The 22410-nt window shown below is 40.5% G+C and overlaps 1 protein-coding gene across 12 annotated transcripts in view; it reads left to right on the top strand.

The window, feature by feature from the left end:
- Positions 1-22410, top strand: part of C12H10orf90 (chromosome 12 C10orf90 homolog) — a 268251-nt gene that overhangs the window by 199557 nt on the left and 46284 nt on the right. The window lies entirely within an intron of this gene.

Raw genomic sequence — 22410 nt, 5'->3', positions numbered from 1 at the left:
ATTACTGTAAAACATTTAAAGTTATACTGTATATAGGAATGTTAAATGATGTAATTACTTTTAACAAGTGTATATATATTGAATGCCCAGAGATTTTTAAAGCAATTTTGACATGGCTTTCAGATTGATTAAGCCACTGAAACGCATGTCTTACAGACTCATTACAAGAAGGACAACATAAGCAGCCCTCAGTGTTCCAAAGATAAATCCCACTTTAGTATTTAAAGAGATTGCTCGGGCTAAGTGCTTCATCTTCCTTATTGATGAAGATTCCAGAAATATACCACTGCATTGTTGTATGCTATCTCAGTTAAAGCACATCCTCATTTCTAAACCACATTTCCTGGTATGAAATAATAGGATTTATAGTACTTTTCACCAAAGGCTTTTCATTAATAATGAGAGCCGGATCTCAAACACTCATCTCAGAGGAGGGCAGCAAGAGGGTGGAAAATTCCCCCAAATTACTTTTTGGCTTTGGTCGTGCAGAGAAGATTTTTTGATTGTGATTTTGCGAAATGACTACTCGGCAAGAGATTATCTTAAGCAAATAGTATGAATTCATTCTACATCCTATGGGCCAACATCCCCCAGAAAAAGCACATATCCCAAAGATTCACAGGTGGAGCGTTTGAGTGGCTCTAGGCCACGGCGCCTCATTCTATCACTTGAGGAAAGAGATACTCACAGAGACCAGAGGAGTCTTAAATGCCCTTTTTAAAGTGTCAGTAGCTTTGGGGGTACAAGTGGCTTTTGGTGACATGGATGAATTGTACAGTGGTGAATTCTGAGATTTCAGCGCACCCGTCACCTGAGTAGCGTACATTGCACCTAATGTGGTTTTTTTTAATTCCTAGACCCACCTCTTATCCTCCCTTTCTGAGTCTCTAAAGTCCATCACGTCACTCTGCACGCCTTTGTGTACTCCTAGTTTAGCTCCCACTTATGAGAACATTCGGATTTTGGCTCTCCACCCCTGTGCTACTTCACTTAGATTAATAGTCCCCAGCTTCAACCAAGTTGCTGCAGAAGACATGATTTCATTCCTTCCAATGGCTTCGTAGTGGTCCATGGTGTGTATGCACCACATTTGGGGAGCCTTTGCGTAGAGTTGTTGCTTTATTATTTCTAGCTCAGTGAATGTGAACACATGACACTCTCTGAGCTCCTCATCTGGGTAACTAGAGCAGGGGGAAGACTGCGTGTTTTTCGAGGTCGCATCAGTCTTAAAAAATTTCAGCTCTATTTGCCCAAGGTGGGCTCTGCAAAGGAAAGAGGCTCCCCATGTGACTCTGGGCCCTTCAGCTGCAAAGTCCAAAGCCACAGATCCCTGGTGCACACAGTGAGGCACTTGCTGCAGATGCCTACAAATGTACACTTTCACCTACACGTGCGCCCTGGCTGTGTGCTCTCTCATTCAGAAACTAATTTCCAGTGGACTGTATTTCTTCTCAGGTGACAAGAAGGCACATCTGTCCATGCTATAGAATTCTGGCCTGAAATTTACCAGCACAGCTCATTGACTCTAACGACCACAGGCTGTCCTCACACAGTCGGCACGATGTTTTGAGGGTGAGCTTGCTGACCTTCAGTCCTGACAAAACCTTTTAGCCTTAATGCAAGTGCTTTCAGACTGCAGCAGCGCTCATTAAAACTCAGAGGAACTGTTTATATTTTCCTGTCTGAAACTGGAATCCTATCTGAGACATTCTTGACAGCCTCCCGTGGTTACACATGCTATTAGCAGTCTTCATACTTCATAGTTACTGAATCTGATGCTTTTTATCTGAAGGATTCCAAAATACCTCATGAGCAGGATCTTCTGCTGGCTGGCTTACTGACATTCAGCAGCTTGGTGGGTGCAACCTGGGAGATTATACAGACAGAGGCAAGGCAATTTTAGTTCTAGTCATCAGGCCATTGGACAGAAAGTTCTACAAATTGTATTCATGAATGAGCCTCTAGGATATGCACCCAAAAGATAAGATTAGGAAAAATGAAACACAAGCACATCATGCAATTCAAATAGCTGTGTCTACTGAGATGTAGCATTCCAAAAGACACGTAGGCACCTGCTCCCATTTCAGGCACTGAAGGTTAAGGAATTGGTTCTCTCCTTGCTCATCTCCTCGGTCCCTGTGTATTTCATCTTTGCATCTCTGTTGTGGGTAAGCATTTGGATAGCACCATGTAGGTGGGCATCGTACAAATCCCGCGTCTATCATAGGATTTAATCCCCATTCTTGTCATCACCGCCATCATCTTCATCATTATCATGATCTTATTCATAACCACAGCATATGTTGTAGAAATCCTGGGCACCAGGCCCTGGGCTGCATCCATTAATTTGAATTATTCAACCATCTACAAAGAGTTCGCTTATTTTTCAGACAGCACAAAAGGAGGCTTGAAGATCAAATGATTTGTCCAAGTCCCCGTGGCCACCTGGTTCTAGAGGTGTGTGCCCATCTCCTGCTGTTCCGTTCTCAGTGACAGCCCCAGGCAGAGCAGTTAAGATGGTGGAGACTCAGTGGCTGGCCCCACCTCCACTGCCGCTATCAGAGGTGATATCTGAAGACTGCTTATGCACATCTGGAGTGATACTAGTATTGGGTTGCCAGATACCCCAGTAGGTTATTAGGAGAGTGACCTCCAAGTTAATTTGTGATAAAATGTAATAAGCCTTATCGTTCGATGCAGTTAAAATGTATTGGCTCAGAAATCCTTCTCAGCCTGAAATCCTGTTATTTGTGGTGGTCTGTGCACTATGCAGTGTTGGTCCGAATGGTTCCCACCTCACCAGATGTGCATGCCTGCCTCACTGTTGACTTAGACACATTTCTTACTGCCAGTTTTATGCATCTGTGGATTAAATCTGAAGCTTTTCCCCATTCCTGAGATATTCGAGTGGAGGGAACAAAGTCTTCCAACCATGGTAGATGCTACGGAAGAAGAGACCGGTGAACACACCGTCCACACCTATTTGCGTTCGTGTTTCGTGGTGGTGCTGGAGCTGTGTACTTGTCTTGCAACGCCCTTAGCCAGTGCACAGGCTTTGGTGGCATTGGTTTGAGATGTCCTCAGTGGAGTTTAGCATCACTAGTGAATAAAGATGTGGATGGCTGGAAGGCAGAAATCCCTGCCAGTTCTCCAAATGAGCACTGTGTGTACTTGCCCTTAGATGGTGTGGTCCACCATGTTAATAAGGAGACCTAACCCCCTCTGGGTTTCCTGAGGCTGATGCCTCTACCCTGCAGATCTTCGCCACTAGATGCAAAGCTTACACCACTCAAGGGCAGGTGACAAACCATGTACATACAAGCCAAGCCTACCCGTAGGGGAAAAGCCTGCGGTAGACTCATACTCTCATCCCATGAGGACTTTTTGCTAAACGGAACAGAAGATATTTTACAAATGTGATTTTTTTTAATGATCTAGAATTGGGGTGAGCAACCTTTTCTTTTTCCCTTTTTTTGTGAAGGGCCCAGTTGAAAATATATGTTTGGCTTTGCAGGCCATATGGTTTCTGTAGCAGCTACTCAACTAACTACTCAACAGTCTTCAGATACCACCTTTGATAGTGGCAGTGGAGATGGGGCTTGCCACCAAGTCACCACCATCTTACCTGCTCTGCCTGGGGCTGTCACTGAGAAGGGCACAGCAGCTGACAACTTGCTGTTGTACTGCAAAATCAGCCATTGACAATGCATAAATATGTTAGTGTGGCTGTTGCCAATAAAACTTTACTTACACTAACAAGCAGTGGGCCAGATGTGGCTTGTAGTCTATAATTTACTGACTTCTGGTTTAGTTTTCAAATAAATCCATCCCCCAAGGTAAACTTTACTCTGTTCCCTGGTGTTGCATGTTGGATTCACTAGAAATCAGAGTCTGAGGTGGAGATGAATGGGCAGGGCATTTACTGGTGAGCATTCTTAGATACGACATCCATGAAGGGAAGCAGGGCTGGGCAGAGGGATAAGGTGTTCTGTGGTGCAGTCATAAGGAACGCCTCTACCAACCACTTAGGGAATTCTGACCTTGGGCGAGACAGCTCTTTTTAGTCAGCCAATTCCCAGACGGTGGATTGCCAAGAGCACTCTTCCTACGGGATTGCAGTAGCTACGGGAGGAAGCTCGTCTTTCCTGAAGGGAGATCTGAGCAGTGCAGTACAGGGTCCCTCACAGCTGGCCATTCTGCCATTCAGTCTGTGTTTTCCACTCCGTGATTCCATAACGCTCTGAAACAAGTCAAGGATCTTGCTGGGCTAGACTTGAGGCAGTGGGGTGGTGGTAACTGTAGGCCTTAGCCCCTGGATGAGGAGGATAATGCAGCATTCTGCTCACTCTTGATGTCTGTTCATTCAGCGAATATATATTGGACAATTGTCCAGGAGTGGGAGCAGTGACTTGAACCAGGGTGGCAGTGGTGAAGGTATTGAGAAGTGGTCAGATTCTGGGGCTAAAAGGTTCACTATGGATCAGATGGTTTGGCAGTCCCGTGCTGATTCCAAGTGACCGCAGGTGTACCTGACCCCCTTTAGATTTCCTGAGGCCACTTCTACCCTGCAGAGCTTCCCGACTAGATGCAAAGCTTTTCTGCTGGTGGCTGGCAGACATTCACACCACAACTACACGGTTTCTTCCTAATGAAGTGGCTGCATGGTTGAGAACAAGGTAAACAATCTTATGATGGTCTTTTCTTACCTTTAGGGAAGCCAAAAGAATTGAGCAGAATGAGTTTTTGTGTTTTGTTTCATTGTTGACAGCAAGATAAGCCAGAGAGTGTTAGAATCAGCTGATGAATGACCGAGCACCCAGCCCAGTGTTTAGCAACAGCTCTGTAGCAGATATAAGCAAACCACTGGGAGGCCAGGTCCAGCCTGCTGCCTGTTTTTCTAAATAGTTACATGGAAACACAGCCATGCCAGTTTATTTCTGCACTGTTCTGTGGCTGCTTTCACGCTGCAGCAGCAGAGCTGAGTCGTTGGGACAGAGACCTTATGGCCCACAAAGCCTAACATCTTTACTATTTAGTCTTTTCTGAAGAAGCGTGTGACCCCCTGCTCTAGGACAGGCCCTCTGGCTGACTTTGGGCAGGTCACTTGCCTGCAAGATCTCTTTTTTTCCATCTGTGGAATAAGAGAGGTGGGCAAGATTGTCTTGTGAATCCTTCTCTCCTTGTTTGTTGATTTACACATTTTGGGGGCCTATGGTTTTCTGCCACAGGAGCTGTCAGACAAGCCTGTGTCTCAGGTTGGTTCTTAGAATATGGTGAAGAAGCGATGCTCAGAGTTAAAGGGAAGAGCTGTCAGCCTCAGGTTGCGCTGTTTACTCTCCACCTTTTCTGTCTGATGCCGTCTGTCTCGCTCTGACTCTCTTCCTGTCTCATAAGAGAGCAGGTGCCTACTGCAATTCGACCTTGGCCTCCAGCTTGCCTGACACGTTTCCCATCAGCAGCAAGAACAGGTGCTCCTGTACCGCTCATTGTGACTCAGTGGGCAAGGCCCTGGCACCTCCTGCTGGCACTCAGACAACCGCCCCTCGCTCACCTGACATTGATCGTGTCGGCCATGGTACCAGACACTGGGCTGTTCTCCAGTTCTGTGATGCTGACACGAAACTCGGGCCTGGTCCCCTCGCTATGCAGGTAGCAGTCTTTGAATGTGACGCATTTGTTATTTCATAGGGGTCGTTGTTCTTCTTGCACACTGCACATTCCTGGAGGGCAGGATTCAACTCAGAGTCACTGGCATTGACCTCATCTTACCCAGTAGGGGGCCATGGAGCAGTGGCTCACAGAGTGGGTGCCCTGGACCTGTGGGTCGTGTTGTGTTGATGACCCAAAAAAGGCCATGCTTATGTCAGGGCCCCTTAAGTGCTTGATGTGTTTCCTCCTCCTTCAAACTACCTCTCCCCATCCCCACATTCAAAACCTCTTGGCGAACAAGAAATAACTAAATGGCAGAGTCAGCTGATAAATTCATCTTAAACTATGTTTTCAAGTAGTATCCCCACTTGCTCTTAAATGGAAATGGAGGGTGGTGGGAGAAACGTTTCAAAATACTGTTTCCTTCTAGGAACTCAGTAAGAATAATCAAGTATAGCTAGCCGTGTTGGCTCACGCCTGTAATGCCAGCACTTTGAGAGGCCGAGCCAGGCAGATCACTTGAAGTCAGGAGTTCAAGACCATCCTGGCCAACATGGTGAAACCCCATCTCAACTAAAAATACAAAAATGAGCCAGGCGTGGTGTCAGGTGCCTGTAATCCAAGCTACTTGGGAGGCTGAGGCAGGAGAATCACTTAATTGCAGGAGGCAGAAGTTTCAGGGAGCCCAGATCGTGCCATTGTACTCCAGCCTGGGCAACAGAGCGAGACTGCATCTCAAAAAAAAAAAAAAAATCGAGTATTGTCAAGGAACAACTTTATTATCCTTCATATGGTCAAATTTAAATTTAATGTTAGAGAAGAGAAAATATATGAGCCATGTTGCAAAAATATTTTGAAGGTTTGTAAGAATGTTTTATGTATCTCTTGGTAAGTCTTGACGAGATTGTGTCATTTTCCTCATAATCATAAACATGGTTTCCAGATCATTCCCAAGAGTCCATAGAGTGCCTAAAAGTTGCTCATTTCAGCCATCCCAGCTAGCTTTATGGAGAAAATGGCTTTTTTTTTTTTTTTTCTGAGTAACTCTTTCAGTTTTACAAATAGGGTGTGTCCCTACAGTGTTTGGGAAAGTCATTATTAACGGGCAATTTACTCAGATCTGCCAGGAATAGATTAAGAGAAATGGATTCAAAGCCTGAAGCTGACTGATGAGGTCATGGGCTGATCTTAAATTAGGACACTACAGAGCAACCATCTATACATGAGTAACAGTGAGTATCAGGGTAACCTATCAGAAGCAGCATGGGCTTGGGAATAAGGCCCATCTGAGGCTCCATTCATACTCTGTCAGTTTCTTGCCTGCCCTTTACAAGGTAATTTACGTGAGGAGCTGCTGAGTAGTTGGGCTCATCGTGGGGACTCAAACCATTCTGTAATTATCATTAGTCTTCAGAATCACCCAAGCTGTCTGCAGGAAGTCAATTTAGAAGGGATCTTGGAAGAAGGCAGTGGTAGTAGCATGACGAGTTCTGTAAGGAAAAGTATTCTAGATACAGATGACCCTGGAAAATAGGGCAAAAAATGTGAGAAATAGATGGTGCGTTTAATTCCTTTGACTTGGTGAGGTTTTGCTCTTTTCCTAATAACCTTAAAGCAAAGGCCATATCATTCTGTAAAATGTGATTTTCTTTTCATCAATAATGGCTACCTTTGGTGAACAAGAAATAAATAAAGATGGTAGAGCCAGCCCATAAGTTCATCTCAAACTATGTTGTCAAAGTAGTTTGTTGTTAAATGCAGAAATAGTTTTCATATTGCTATCAGATGTTCTTCTGTTTCCCTTGTTAGGTCATAGCCCCATGAAGGCATTACTGCAGGTAAAGTCTATGTTTGGGGCATTTTATGGACTTTAGGTGGTACAGGGGCTTTCATCAGAGAGTGTGAAAAAGATGTTCTTAACCAGAGAGGTGCATCAGACATGGGTGGCACTTTTTCAAAACCCACTCGAACTCCTGGCTTCAAGTGATCCACCGTCTCAGCCTCCCAAATTACTGGGATTACAGGCGTGAGCCGCTGCACCTGACCAAAACACTCATCACATGCTGCAATGAACACGTCTCATCAGCGCATCCCTGGTTAAGAGCTCTGTTTGGGGTATAGCAGGTCCATTCTGTAGTGTATCTTGATTCTCTGCTATTCATGGGTAATGATTCTTCAAGGTTAAGGTCCCTGTGAGAGCTTGATGGGCAGGTGCACAGGACAGGTGTTCTCTTTGGGGGGAACACAACCTCTGTCACTTAGGATTAGAAGTCGTTCCTCAAATGCCTACTCTTGCCTAATCCAATTCTTAAAATAAATGCCCTGTAGGAACAGCAAAATTCACAGACAGATGAGGACTATATAAACCGGTCCATGAAATAGCTGTTGTCTATAGAATCGGAAGTTAAAAAGCTACAGAAATTCAGTTTTTCTTAACCATTTCCTCAACTGAGTGAATTATATGGTGTGTCTTGCTTGTTTCCCATGAGCTTTGGTGTGTGGTGCCAGAGCCTGCACTGTGCCTGTGTCTCATTCACATTATTAGACACTGCCATTTATGTGGGTCCCACAAGAAAAAAATTCTCAGGTCTCTCTTCTTTCCAGAGGTGTGCATCCTCTGAGCAACTCTAGTTTTTCTTTCTCAGAGCATTTGACCTATGGAACAACAAATGTGTGCTTCGCTGTGTGTTAAAATTCAGAGTGAACTTAGAGATGCATCTCTTGCAAGTATATGAGCTTTCATGGTGATATTTGATGTGCAAAACTCACTCCTGGCTTTGTCTTATCTATCCCATTTCTAAATACGTAAGTTTGCTGAAGTAAAGGGAAACTTACGTAGTTTTACTTAAAATCTACTCCTCAGGTGGGATATGAAAGTCTTTGGTGTATATTCAGCAGATGAATGGTTCTGGTGTTTTAAGAAATACAGGCTTATCCATTTTTGTATATGGGTGGGTCATATTTAAGCATTTTTGATCCGATGACCTCTGTAGATAGCGAACAAATGACTTGGAGTTTCTCTAGCATCCTCTTCTGCACCTTCATAAATATCCTGTGCAGGTAAGAGCAAGTGAACCACTTCAGTTCGGAAATTATGGCCAAAGGAGCTGCAAACAGTAGAGCATCAGACCCCAGCTGGTGGGGCTGGGGAGGGGTGGCCCATAAGATGCATTGAATGTCACAGAGTTGTCTATTTGGAAGGTGTAGCATGCTAGACCTCAGAGAGAATTTATGCTGATGGAATTCACTGTGTCAAAACCCTCATGAACTTCGTGGACTCAAAGCCTACTGTGGCTGTATGTGCGGCTGGTAACTGTAGTTTCTTTCCAGGTCTAGCATCACTCAGTGAAATGTTGCTTAGAAAGGAATTTAAATGGAATCATTTCCTTCTTCAGTTCCTTTGCTTTTCTAATGCTTCATTTTTTCTTACTGAAAAAGTAAAATATGGCTGGGCATGGTTGCTCAATCCTGTAATCCCAGCACTTTGGGAGGCCAAGGTGGGCAGATGACGTGAAGTCAGGAGTTCGAGACCAGCCTGAACAACATGGCAAAACTCTGTCTCTACTAAAAATACAAAAATTAAGCGTGGTGGCGGGCACCTGTAATCCCAGCTACTCCCGAAGCTCAGGCAGGTGAATCACGTGAACCTGGGAGGCAGAGGTTGCAGTGAGCCAAGATCATGCCACTGCACTCCAGCCTAGGTGACAGAGCAGGACTCTGTCCAAAAAAAAAAAAAAAAGAAGAAGAAAGTAAAACGTGTTTATTATAAAACTTAAAATATAAATAAGTAAAAGAGGAAAATGGAAAATCAGCCATAATCCTACTGCCCAGAGAAAACATCACAGTTAACATTTCAGTAGATCATCCCAGACAGATTACTTGGAATCTCTCATAAATACAACTAGCTTTTCTTTTTCTTTATATTTTGTTTCATTTCCTTTTCTTTTAACAAAAAAGGGGGATTATGCAAAATCTACACTATTTTCAAAGGCTTCTTTTTCTCAACAATGGATTTTTAAGTTCCAGTACCTGTCCCACAAACTTCCTAGTAATCATTTAATGAAACTGGGCTTCCATGGTATAGATTTATTCAAACTGCTTTTTAAAAACCTTACTGTTAAATCGGTTGTTTCCATTTTACATTTTTATAGCAATGTGTTGATAAATTTCCTTAGAGAAAAGTATGAGCATTTTATGTGATTTTCTTAAGCCAGATTCCTAGAACTTCTGGTCAAGGAACAAATTTAAGACTTTTTAATCTAGATTTTTAAATAACACTCCAAGTTGCAGTATCTAGACATACATGTGAGCTTTCTTAAGCATGCATAGGTATTGGATATTGCCATTAAAAAAACTCAATAAATGATGCTTATGATTTGTTAATTTGCATCTTTTCAGAAAGATGTTGAATATTCTCATATGTTTGTTGTACATCCGTATTTCGTCTTTTGTAGATTGCTTCTGTTTTCTTCAATTTTCTTCAGAGTTCTCATATTTTGCATTTGTATTTATGCTAAAAATAACCTTTGTATTTTACTTTTTAATGTTATCTATGGTAATTTTTAAAACTTTGAATTTCGAAGTAATTTTGGATTAACAAGAGTTATAGAGACAGTGCAAAGTATTCGCATACCTACATCCTTCTGTGAGCTTCCTCTTACACAACCACAATACATCTCTCTAAGACAGAGCATCTTGACCTGGGTGCTATTGACATTGTGGGCTGGATAAGGCTTCATTGTGGGCAGATGTCCTTTGCACTAAAGGATGTTTGGCCACATCCCTGGCCTCTATCATTAGATGCTGTAGTGTCTCCCCTTCTCCCGCTAGTACACAACCAAAAATGTCTCCAGGCACTGGCAAATGTTCCCTAGGGAGCAAAATTGGTCCCAGAGGAGACCAACTGATACAAACGGAGCAGTTAATATTGGCACAGTACTATTACCTAAACCACAGACTTTCTTCAGATTCCACCAGTTTTTCTCCTAATGTCCTTTTTCTGTTGCAGGATGCAATCCGGGATGCCACCTTGCATTTAGGCATCCTGTCTGTTTCTGGTAATGTTTCACATTCAGATTTCTTATCTTCATCTTTCTCTTTGTGTCTTTTCACAGACAGGCTTAGAAAGGACTTCTGTAACCTGCATGCCTCTCTGATACTTTTATTTAAATCTGTAGTCCTTCTGGATATATTTCCTGTACAGTGTAAGTTTGGAATCTGCTTTCTTTGTTGTTGTTATTCTTTTTGACTTTTCATCCAGTAACATGGAATCTGCTTTTCCTAAATGGTTTGCCAATTGTCTACAGACCATTGATGAGATGATTTGTTATTTTTCTACTGGTTGGAAATGCCAATCACATATAAATTCTGGTTTATATCTTGTTTATACAAGGATTTCCCTGACTTATACAACTGTTTCCTTCTAGAAGTTCTCATGCAACTTGAATATTGTGTGAGTCACAAAAGCTCCTCTGTTTTCCTCTGTGGATTTGAAAGATAAGGAATCTTTCAGATACCCCTAAGTGTGAATGGTTAACATTTCATGTACCTCATTATTGCAGGAGTTAGGGAGTGGGAAACTCCGGCTGCCATCATACTTTTTCCAAATTTTAATTTTATATTTTAAAAAAGACCTGGTTCTGTACTCTGTTTTTTTTTTTTCTTTTTAAATTGGCTATTTGGAGGCATAATATACTTACATTAAAGTGCACACATTTTATGTGTATATCTGTGTAACTAACCACAATTAGATATAGATGATTTCTGTCACCTTAAAAAGGTTTAATCTTTTTGTGTTAAATCTTCTTTCACCCCCAGCCCTGGGAAAACACTGATCTTTCTGTCACTATTCTAGAATCTATAAATTGAAGCAAATTGAACATACTGTTTGTATATGATTTCTTTCACTCAGGCTAATGCTTTCGAAATTCTTCCATGTCATTGCATGAATCTTTAATTTCTATCAGCAGACTCTTGTAGTTTTCATTATAGAGATCATTTACATATTTTGCAAAATTTATCCTTACCTATTTTATATTCTGAGTGCTAGTAGAAATGACCGATCCAGATTTTTTAAAATTTCATTTTCAACTTTTTTGCTTATAAATGGAGATATATCATTGATTTCTGTATAGTAATTGAATCCTCAACTTTTCTAGATGTACTTAGTAGTGCTTTTGTAGATTTCTTAGGATTCTCTATGTAATAATAATATATAGGGATAATTTTTGCCTATTTTTTTCTATTTTGATGACTTCTGTTTTATTCTTGCCTTATTGCTGTAGGTAAGGCTTTCGTACAATGTTGAGTAGACGTGATGGGAGAGAACATCCTTGCCTTTATCCTTTGTTAGTGGTGGGGGTTTTCAAAAATAGAGATATATACATTCTCTCTATATCTATTTAGAGAGAATTTGCCAGGTTGGGGAAGTTTCCTTTTATGCCTAATTTTTTTCTTCTCTTTTTAAATTTTGATAAAATATATACATAAAATTTACTGTTTTAACAACTTTTAAGTATACAATTCTGTGGCATTAAGTACATTCATATTGTTTCGCAAGCATTATTGCCATCCGTCTCCAGAACTCTTTTCATCTTGTAAACTCTATCTACCCATTAAACACTGTATACCCATTCCCTGGAAGCCACCACTCATATACCCATTGAACACTGTATACCTGTTAAACACTGAATCCCCATTCCCTGGAAGCCACTACCACTCTACTTTCTGTCTGTCAATCTCACTGCTCTAGGTATGTCATATACGTGAAATTGTACAATATCTGTTCTTTTGTGACTGGTTTATTTCACTTAACATAGTCCTTAAGATTCATTTATGCTGTTGCCTGTGTCAGAATTCCCTTTCTGTTAAAGCTGATATTCTAATTGTATTTTAACTGTATGTGTATATTCTAATTATATGTGTATATATACATACATAGCTATGTGGCATATAATTATAATTATATGTGTATATATACATACATAGCTATGTGGCTTATAATTATATGTGTATATATACATACATAGCTATGTGGCATATAATTATATGTGTATATATACATACATAGCTATGTGGCATATATCCCCCCCTTTAGCCTTCAATTGTACGTATGTATATGTATCAAGGGGTTAATATTCTATGTATGTATATACCACATTTTATTTACCCATTCATCTGTTGATAGACACTTGGGTTGCTACCATCTTTGGGCTATTGTGAATAATGTTGTTAATACTATGCACAAGAGATGTACAAATACATTTTTAAGTTCCTGCTTTTAATTCTTTAGTGTGTGTGCCCCAAAGTAGAATTACTGGATCATATGAAAATTCTACTTCTGATATTTTGAGGAGCAGTCATTGTGTTTTCCATAGTGGAAACACATTTTGCATTCTTACCAGGAATGTACAAGGGTTCTCATTTCTCCTCATCCTCACCAACACTTGCCGTGCTTTGTTTTTCTGATGATATCCATCCTGATAGGTGGGAAGTGCTGTCTCGCTGCGGTTTTGATTGCAGTTTCCTGGGGATTTCTTAGTAATAACTGAACATCTTCCCATGTTTCCTTTGGCCATTTGTGTGTTTTCTTTGAGGCAATCATTATTCAAGTCCTTTGTCCATTTTTTTATTCAGGTTGTTTGAGGTGTTTTTAGTTGTTGTTGTTTCTATTCCTAATTTGATTAGAGCTTGGTGTTAAATACTGACACATGCTTTTTCTGCAGCTGTAGAATAATAATAGGATTCTTCTTCATTTTATAAATATGGGGAATTGCATTGATTTTTTTCATATGTTACATTAACTATTTCCAGAGTAACTATTTGGTCATGACACGTTATACTTTAAAAAAATAAATATATTGCTGGATTCTATTTGCTAATGTTTTGGGGGATTTTTTTCATTTATGTTTGTGTGAGGAATATTGGTATGTTGTTTTCTTTTAAAAAATGTTTCTGATTTTGGTATCAGGAAAAAGGTATCAGCTTTATAAAACGAACTGGGAAGTGTTCTCTCTGTTTCTGAAAGAGATTTTTGAGGATTGGTAATATTTCTTCCATAAGTGTTTGATAGAAATCACCCATGAAGTCATCTTGGCCTGAAGTTTTCTCTGTGGGAAAGGTTTTAATATGAATTCAATTTGTTTGCTGTATGTGACCCAACTCATCATACACTTTAGTAGAGTTTCTACTTAAGTGTTTTGGCAACTTGTGTCTTTCAAGGAATTTGCCATCTCATAAAAGTCTATTTGGGCAATCATTTGTGTCTTTCAAGGAATTTGACATTTTATCAAAGTTATTTAAATTATTGGCATAAAGTTGTTCACAGTATTTTCCTATTATCCTAAGATCGTCAGTGATATCCTCCGATCTATTCCTGATAGAGGCAATTTTGTCTTTTCTTTTGCCTTTATCAGTCCAGCTACAAGTTTGTCCATTTTATTGATTTTTTTTCCTAAAGATCATGGTTTTATTTTATTGATTTTTCTCTATTGTGAATTTTCTCTTATATTGATTTCTCCTTTTAGCTTTCTTACTTCCATTTGTCTATTTATTTTGTCCTCCATTTGTTCCTTTTTTTTTTTGAGACGGAGTTTCGCTCTTCTTACCCAGGCTGGAGTGCAATGGCGCGATCTCGGCTCACACCTGGGTTCAGGCAATTCTCCTGCCTCAGCCTCCTGAGTAGCTGGGATTACAGGCAGGCGCCACCATGCCCAGCTAATTCTTTGTATCTTTAGTAGAGTTGGGGTTTCACCATGTTGACCAGGATGGTCTCGATCTCTTGACCTCGTGATCCACCCGCCTCGGCCTCCCAAAGTGCAGGGATTACAGGCTTGAGCCACCGCGCCCGGCCTGTTCCTCTATTTTTTTTTAGGCTCTTAAAGGAAAAGCTTAGATCAAATGCTTACACCAAATGTTTTCGTATACTAATTTGAAGCTATAATTCCCTTCTAATTTTGGTATGTATTGTTTTTTATTCATCACAAAATATTTTCTGCATATATTCATAAATACCCCTTTGTTTTAATTATGTCTTTATTATGAACTTTAATATTCATTAGGGTGAGATTATGGTCACTACGTTTTTGCAAAATTTTGCTAGTTATTATCATATATTTACTTTAAGTAGAAAACTTTAGACCATTGATATTTATTTTGATAATTTGTATGTGTTGATTTATTACTATCCTATTAGTTAGGTTTTCTACTTCTTACCTCTTTTTCTTTTTAATCTTTCCTTGTATCAAATTAATTTTTTTCTCATTCCACTTTTTTGTCTGTGACAGTTGGGAGTTAATTCTATTATTTTAATTCTATTATTTTAGTGAATTGTAGTGAATTTAAAAATTATAATGTGAACTCTTCACGGCCAAAATTTATTCAGTATTTTTAATGATCTCTGAAGCAATTTCGAATCTTAGAACACTTTCTTCCCATCACCCCTCAAACAGAGACAGTACTGCTATTACATGTTTGAGTTTCATCTCGGTTTGCTTTTTGACTGTTAAAATTGAATTTTCCTTTTATATTATATAATATTTAGATTTACCTTATGTTTACCATTGCCTTTGCTTCTCTTTCTTTTATGCACACAGCTTATCAATTTTGACTTCCCTAAAGTACATATTTTACATGTTCCTTTTGGTGGTACATCAAAGTGGAGGGACTTTTGGTGGTAAATTCTTTCCGACGGTTTGGGAGAAAGTAGAAATCCTAAAAACATCTTTGTTTTACTGTATTCTTAGAAAGCTTTACAAGGTACTAGTCTATGTTGACAATTATTTTCTATCAGTCCTTTGAAAAGATCCTGGCGCCTTTGGCTTCCACTGCTGCTACGGAGAAGGCAGCTGTATGTCTAATTATTAAACTTTCATATCTCTGTTGGCTGTTTTTGAGATCTTCCCTTTGTGCTGGGTGTAATGCTTCATTATGACGTATTTAAATGTGGATTTCTTTTTGGTCCTTTTAATGATTTATGTTTCATAAATCTGATGGATTTTGTCTTTGTTACTTCTGGAAAATTCATAGCCATTTATTTCCTCTCCTTTATTTCCATTATCTCCTTCAGAATTCTGATTAGAGTCATTTTATAGTATCTCATTCTATTTTGCTTGTTCTTTTTTTTGAGATGAAGTTTCGCTCTTGTTGCCCAGGCTGGAGTTTAATCACACAGTCTTGGCTCACTGCAACCTCTACCTCCCAGGTTCAAGCAATCCTCCTGCCTCAGCCTCCCATATAGCTGGGACTACAGTACCTGCCAGCATGCCCAGCTAATTTTTTGTATTTTTAGTAGAGATGGGGTTTCACCATGTTGGCCAGGCTGGTCTTGAACTCCTGACTTAAGGTGATCTGCCCATCTCAGCCTCCCAAAGTGCTGGGATTACACGTATGAGGCACTGTGGCTGGTCTCATTCTGATTTTCTTCCTCCTAACCCGTCTTTCCCATTTTCCATTTCTTGAGTCTCTATGAATCATTTGTTAAATGTATTTCTCAATTCATAGTTTACTTCACTAATTTTAGTTTAACTTGTATCTAAAGTCATCTGAGTTTTAACTTCAATTAATGCATTTTTTAAAAATTAAAGTGCTTTTTAGTTCTTTCAAAATCACTCTGGTAAGCTTTATAGTCTCATGCTCCTCATTCAAATTAATTCTTTTATGCCTTTAACCACATTAGTTAGTTTATATCCTGTATTTTTTATTTCTAAGGTGAAAATACAGGACACGAACTACTATTTTTATGTACTTTTTACCTGAGGTATGCGTGTGTCTGATTCTGCAGTTTGGTGTCTCGACTGACTTTTGCTTATGGTAGTTGTTTCTTATATTATGATTTCTGGTCCGTATATATGGTTACTATGATCCTGAGCTCATGTTTACTGGGACTTTAATCTGTGAACATTTTCTGGGTTACCAAGTTCCTTCAGATGGAATTTCCATGATTGCCTCAGCTGGGCTGACTTCTTGCTAAATTTCCAGCTGTGATTGTCCACACTGAGCAGGTTGTGTGAAATTTTGGCCCTAAGTCTGAAAGGGGACTAGCTTAGGATTATGAATTGAGCCTTTATGCAGGGATTTCCAATCTGACTTCCCACATTCTCAGTTCCCATGTTTTGTCCCTGGCCTCTATTTGACATTAAATTCAGAACTATTGAGGGCCGAAAATCAGCAGTGGTCCCCAAGACAGGTTTGTTCTCCAGTTTTCTTCTTGACCTCTGAAGTATCTCCTTAATTTCTTGCAACCTGAGCCATATATTTTAAAAATGTATTTATAGTTATTTCCAAGGTTTTCATTTGCTTCATAGCATAAGGATTTTTGTGATATCTAGCCCACTATATTGCAGGTAATAAAAGACCTTCTAAATCGATTTTTCCCACTAGAATGTTAAGTTGACCATCCATAAAAAAAAGTTAGGACTTTTTTGCTCTTTTAAAACATTTAAATTCAAAAATGAGTTTAATTGTCATTGCATCTGTTTTTCTATGCATAGAGATGGTATGCTTCTTCATTTAATAATGGATTTCATAAACTCCATTTATACAAGTGGACTCAAATGGTACATCTTAGACTGGTAATGCTGCTATAACACAGTGCCGTAGACGTGGCAGCTTGTAGACAACAGAAATCTATTACTCACAGTTCTGGAGGCTGTAAGTCTAAGATCCGGGTGCCAGCATGCTTGGGTCCTGGTGAGGGCCCTCGTCCTGCTGCAGACTGCTGAGTTTTTTTCGTGTCCTCACATTGTGGAAGGTGAGCTAGCTCTAGCTCACTGACTTCTTATAAAGTCACTATTCCAGTTTATAAGGGCTCCACCCATATGACCTGATTACCTCCCAAAACCCTAGCTCCTAATAATATTACCCGGGATTAGGGCTTCAACATATGAATTTGGTGGGAACATGAACTTTGGTATATTTTACAGTGTGTATTCTTGAAGATTCTTTTTTTGCTCACGTTGTTAGGCTTTTTCTAATACTGTTGAGCTCTTATCAAGCCACGAATTAGAAAGCCCTGTTATTAAAAGTCCTTTGCAGACATATGAAGGAGCTAATGTTCAGATCATATGATGATATGAACTTTTAAAGTATATTCCAAATGTTGGGCATTTAACTTGATTCCTATTTTTTCACCATTATACATAATGCCTAGTGAATATCTCTATGTGTAAAACTTTGACTATACCTCTCTTTATGTTCTTAAGCTATATTCCTGGAAGAGGAATTATTAGGTAAATGATTTGAACATTTTTAAGGCTTAGATTCTGTATTACTAATTGCCTTAGAAAGCGCTGTGGTGATGTGCGCTCCATTGGTGGTGTCGGGGAGTTTCTGTCTCCCTTCAGTCTCTCTAGAATTAAGTATGTACATCTCCACACTTTACTAATTTGAGAGGTGAAAAATATCTTATTTTTGTCTAATATCAACTCACAAAGCAGAACTTTTTCGTTTACTGGCTATGTATATTTCTTTGGAAAGGGTCTTAGTGTCAGGGTTTTCCAGAGTTGTTTGTGTATTAACTCTTCCTTGTCACTAGGGACCACAGTGGTTAGCCTGTACCATTTGAGTCAGTGTACAGGGACCGCTAAATCATTTTGAACTTACGCTTTACACTTTACATTTTTGTTATTCTAACTTTTTTTTCCTTAGAGAGAATTGCGGTAGTCAGGACAACTCAAAATAATGATGAATCTGGAGGGAATTGGCGTATACATTAAGAGAAGTGGGATGCAAAAATAATGCATTTTAAAGTTGTATTAAGTGTGGAAGGCATATGAATTACTGCACTTTATGATACGGTGAAGAGAAGGATAACTTTCTCTGTCCCAAGATGTCCACGGACAGGAGAGAGAAAGAGCGAGAGAAGGAGAGAAGTTATGCCAGCAATCGCATTTGCAAAATGAGTCAATGTCAGGCCTATGGAATATCCACACCCGATGCTGAGCCTACAGAGCTAGGTGGTAGTTGGGCGGGGGTTGATTTTCAATGAGTGGGAAGGATAAGGACATCCCAGGGTGGAGGTGATCCACAGCAGACACAGAAATGCACAGAGTCTTGGAGAATGACAAACAGAATGTGTTCTTGGTCACCATGAACTTGATGGGTTGCAAATAGAATGTGACAATGGAAAAGAAGTTTAGCACCCAGTATGTGAGGCTATCCATGCCAAAGATGTCAGGCCTCACTCCGGGGCCTCGGAAGCGTTGCTAAGAGAGAAGTGACAAGACCTGCGTCTGGTTGGTATGAAATCTATGCTTATAGAGCTAATGCTGAAGTATTTGTTTGAAGATGCAGTCCCTCTTTTTAAGGATTACCTTGCAAGAATACATCTTATGATCTCAAACCACAAACCAAAAGCATCCATGTATTTTCAGACAACACTGACTAGGCTAAAATGTCACCGATCATTTCAAGCTCAGCTTGGCGCTTGCAAATGAGCTTTCTGCTTTTCTCCTGAGCATAGATCAAGTCAGCACACAAGGCATTGAGTCTAGGATTAGTAGGGAAAGGATTGAGAGAGGATTTTTCACATGATATAATTGGATGTGAATCCTTAATTACATTATGAAACGTAAAGCACAAAGCCTCGAGTCTCTGCAGCTGAGCTGAATTAGTTCCTCAACCAAAAGAAATTAGTACAAGTCAAAAGATGAGCAGAGACCAGAATGCCAAGTGTGGAACCGTATATTTCACTTGGGCTCCACCTGCAAAGAGTGAAATGTTCTTGCTTTGTCTTTGTGCAACTCCTTTTCTGGTTCAGAATGTCCTGTCCACAGGCTGTCAACCTGGCAAGCTGTCTTGCTTTTGTAAAGATTTATTTATTAACAATTTCATGGAGAGATAATTCACACAGGATAAGTATCTTGCACTGTGTTATTTCAGCCCCCAATATCTTCTAGAAGGCAATTTTATTTAGAAATGCATTGAATATCTGAATGTCACATATTATTCAGCAAGAGTATGTAAGGTCACAAATGTAGATAACTTAAAATTAAGGGTCCCCAAGCCGAACTTTTTCCTTAAATCCTTTCCCAGCAGAGAATATTTCCCGAAACTTGGATTCCTTTTTCCTGCAAGGAAATGCACACCCCACTTCTAACCTCAGAGAAAGCCTGGTCACCTTGTTTTCTCTAACGACACACCAGGGCTCGGTGTCTGGTCTGCGTGACCTGGGAAGCTGATCTGCTGCTTCCTTCTTGAAAATTGCCCTCACGTGGCTGGGCTGATGATCGTGTCAGAAATGGAAAATGTGTGATTTCAATCCAGAGAAAAGTCATAGGGGCAACTACCACCCAGTTAGGGAGTAAATGATCTCAATGACAGTGCAATTGAGCTCTCAGCTTCTCCATTCCCACTCTTCTGCACATCTGGCTTTTGTCTAATTTCTTGCTCTCCAGTGCTGTGACGGCAAGGCGCAGAGAAAGAAGGTGAAATTGGAATTAGTCAAGTTTGCCATTTAGTTTATACAGGTTTCAAAGTGGAAAAGGGCAGGCCTTGAGAGCCACGTGAGGTAGTTCTGATGGAATCTGGACATTTGCATTGTTGCTTATGGCAATTGCTCACTGGACTGTGCTGCACTCAACCTTGCATCCTGCCACCTGTCCCGTTCAGCCCAGGAGAGTCATAGTTTGGGGGCAGAAATGGAGTCATCCCTTTCCCCTCCCCATCATAAGAGTCATGATTGATATCCCATAACAAAAGACAGGTTATCAAGACAAAAGCATAGCACATTTATTTAATGCTAGTTTTGCATGACACAGGAATCTTCAAGACGAAGACCCAAAGCTTCATGGAAGCCATCTGATTTTATGCTAAGTTTCAGCAAAGCAGAGACAAATGTAGAAATGTGATTGGACAAAAAAAACAAAAACAAAAAAAGGTATGAGCCAATGGTAATAAACTGGGGAAACCTAGCAAGGACCATCTGTTTAGACTCTTCTTGGCTTCTCTGGTGTAGCATTTCTTCCTCCTAGGTATTGGGTAAGAACCCTCTGGAATGAGGATCTTAATTTCTCTATGGTAAGCTGTTACACAAAGGTGGGAAGAAGATTAGAATCATAGTTTTAGGCTTTATGGCTGTTCTTCGGGACAAGGAGTTCTGGTTTGTGTGGCCTAACTGGGAAGGAGGGATTCTAGTTTCTGCGACCTGCCCTGGGGGAAAATGGGGATGAGAGACAGGAGGGAAGGAAAAAGTCAGAAACTTTGCTTCTGAGGTCTTCATTTTAGGGTGGTGTTTTCTGAGCTCCAACACTCGTACCTGCCAATATTGTGGCCCAGCCAGGGGAAGCCAGGCTTCCAGCACCCTCCTGACACAGAGGGAATGGTGCAAGATAAATGAAGGGCCAGAGAATGTAGAAATGCCTCTGCCATTGGGATGTGGACTCCGTCTCAAAACAATTTTTCTTTTGGCTGAATGAAACCCATGAGAAGTCATCAGCTAAATGATGTGAGTCCCTTGACATGAGCCACGAGTTAAATTATGATATAAGTCACTTGGCAAATATTTATTTAGTGCCATGTGTCATCTAGGTGTTGGGCACTGCAGTGACCAGAGCAAGGTCCTTGCTGTCATGGAGTTTGTGATCAAATAGATGGAAATGGACAACAGAGAGATGCTTCCCAGTGAGATATTTCAATGGCGATAAGAGCTTTTGTAGAGCACTGAAATCAGATGATATGATTGGGTTGGCTACTTGTTGGCTCCTTTAAATGGGTGGCCAGAGAAGGCTTCTCTGAGTGACATTTCAGCCAAGATCTGCAGATGATGGAAGGAGCCTATCTTGTGACAGTAGAGAGGACAAAGGAACAGCTGGCAAAAAATTCCTTACCTGGCGCAAGAATGAAGCTGGCACATTCAAGAGACGAGACCAAGACCAGTGGGACTGCAGAGCAGAGGGGCAGAGAGGGGCCACTTGGGTTCATGGAGGTGGGCAGAGGCCAGATCACGCTGGGAGGAGTTTGTGATTTATTTTAGATGGGAGGAAAAGCCATGAGAGATACCTCAGCAGAGCATTACCATAATCTGACCTACAGTTCCTCAAGATCTCAGGTGAAGCAGGAAAGTGAACAAAGCAAGTCTCACCAGGTGAGCGGTACCGGTAGGGATGGAGACAGCGTGGTCGGAGGAATGTCTCAGTTACGCACAATTAGTGCTTGCAGACGGATTCCATGCAGAACACAGGAAAGCAGGGGTTGACTTAACGCCTAGATTTGGAGATAAACAAGTCATTGAACTGAGGGATGTGATGGTAAAGGTCGACAGAGGTCCTAATCATTAACTGACCATTGTCAAATGTATGTGACAGTGGGCAGGCCTCTGTGTGTTCACCAGACCCTGGGGACAACCTTCATCTCCAGGCAGAGACTGACATGCCTGAAAGTTCCCAAGCACTGGGCCAAATGGTGCATAGAGGTGCGGTGTGGCTGTGTTTAAAGACGCCTGTAAATTCAAGTAATGGGAAAACTGCCTCAAACCATGAAATGATCCTACATGGAAAATTCAGAACGTCAAAGCCAATAGAATACTGAGCAACTTTTGCCAAATTTAGAAATTACTACACTTCCATGAGACAAAGCAGAACAGAGCTTTATTTTCAATGTCTCTTTTTAGTGACATTTTGAGGTTGGCCACAGCGTTATTTGTATTTTGAGTGATACTAACATTTTATCACTGCTTTTCCCTTTACATGTAACTGTAAACGTATATTTGTATTTTTAAGCATGATTTTATTATATCCAAGAGGCGCCTTTTTGTCCTGGCCATAC

Source organism: Callithrix jacchus, chromosome 12, assembly GCF_049354715.1.
Source record: "Callithrix jacchus isolate 240 chromosome 12, calJac240_pri, whole genome shotgun sequence".
NCBI lineage: Eukaryota > Metazoa > Chordata > Mammalia > Primates > Cebidae > Callithrix > Callithrix jacchus.
Note: the sequence above shows the minus strand (reverse complement) of the source record. Positions and strands in the feature narration are given on the sequence as shown.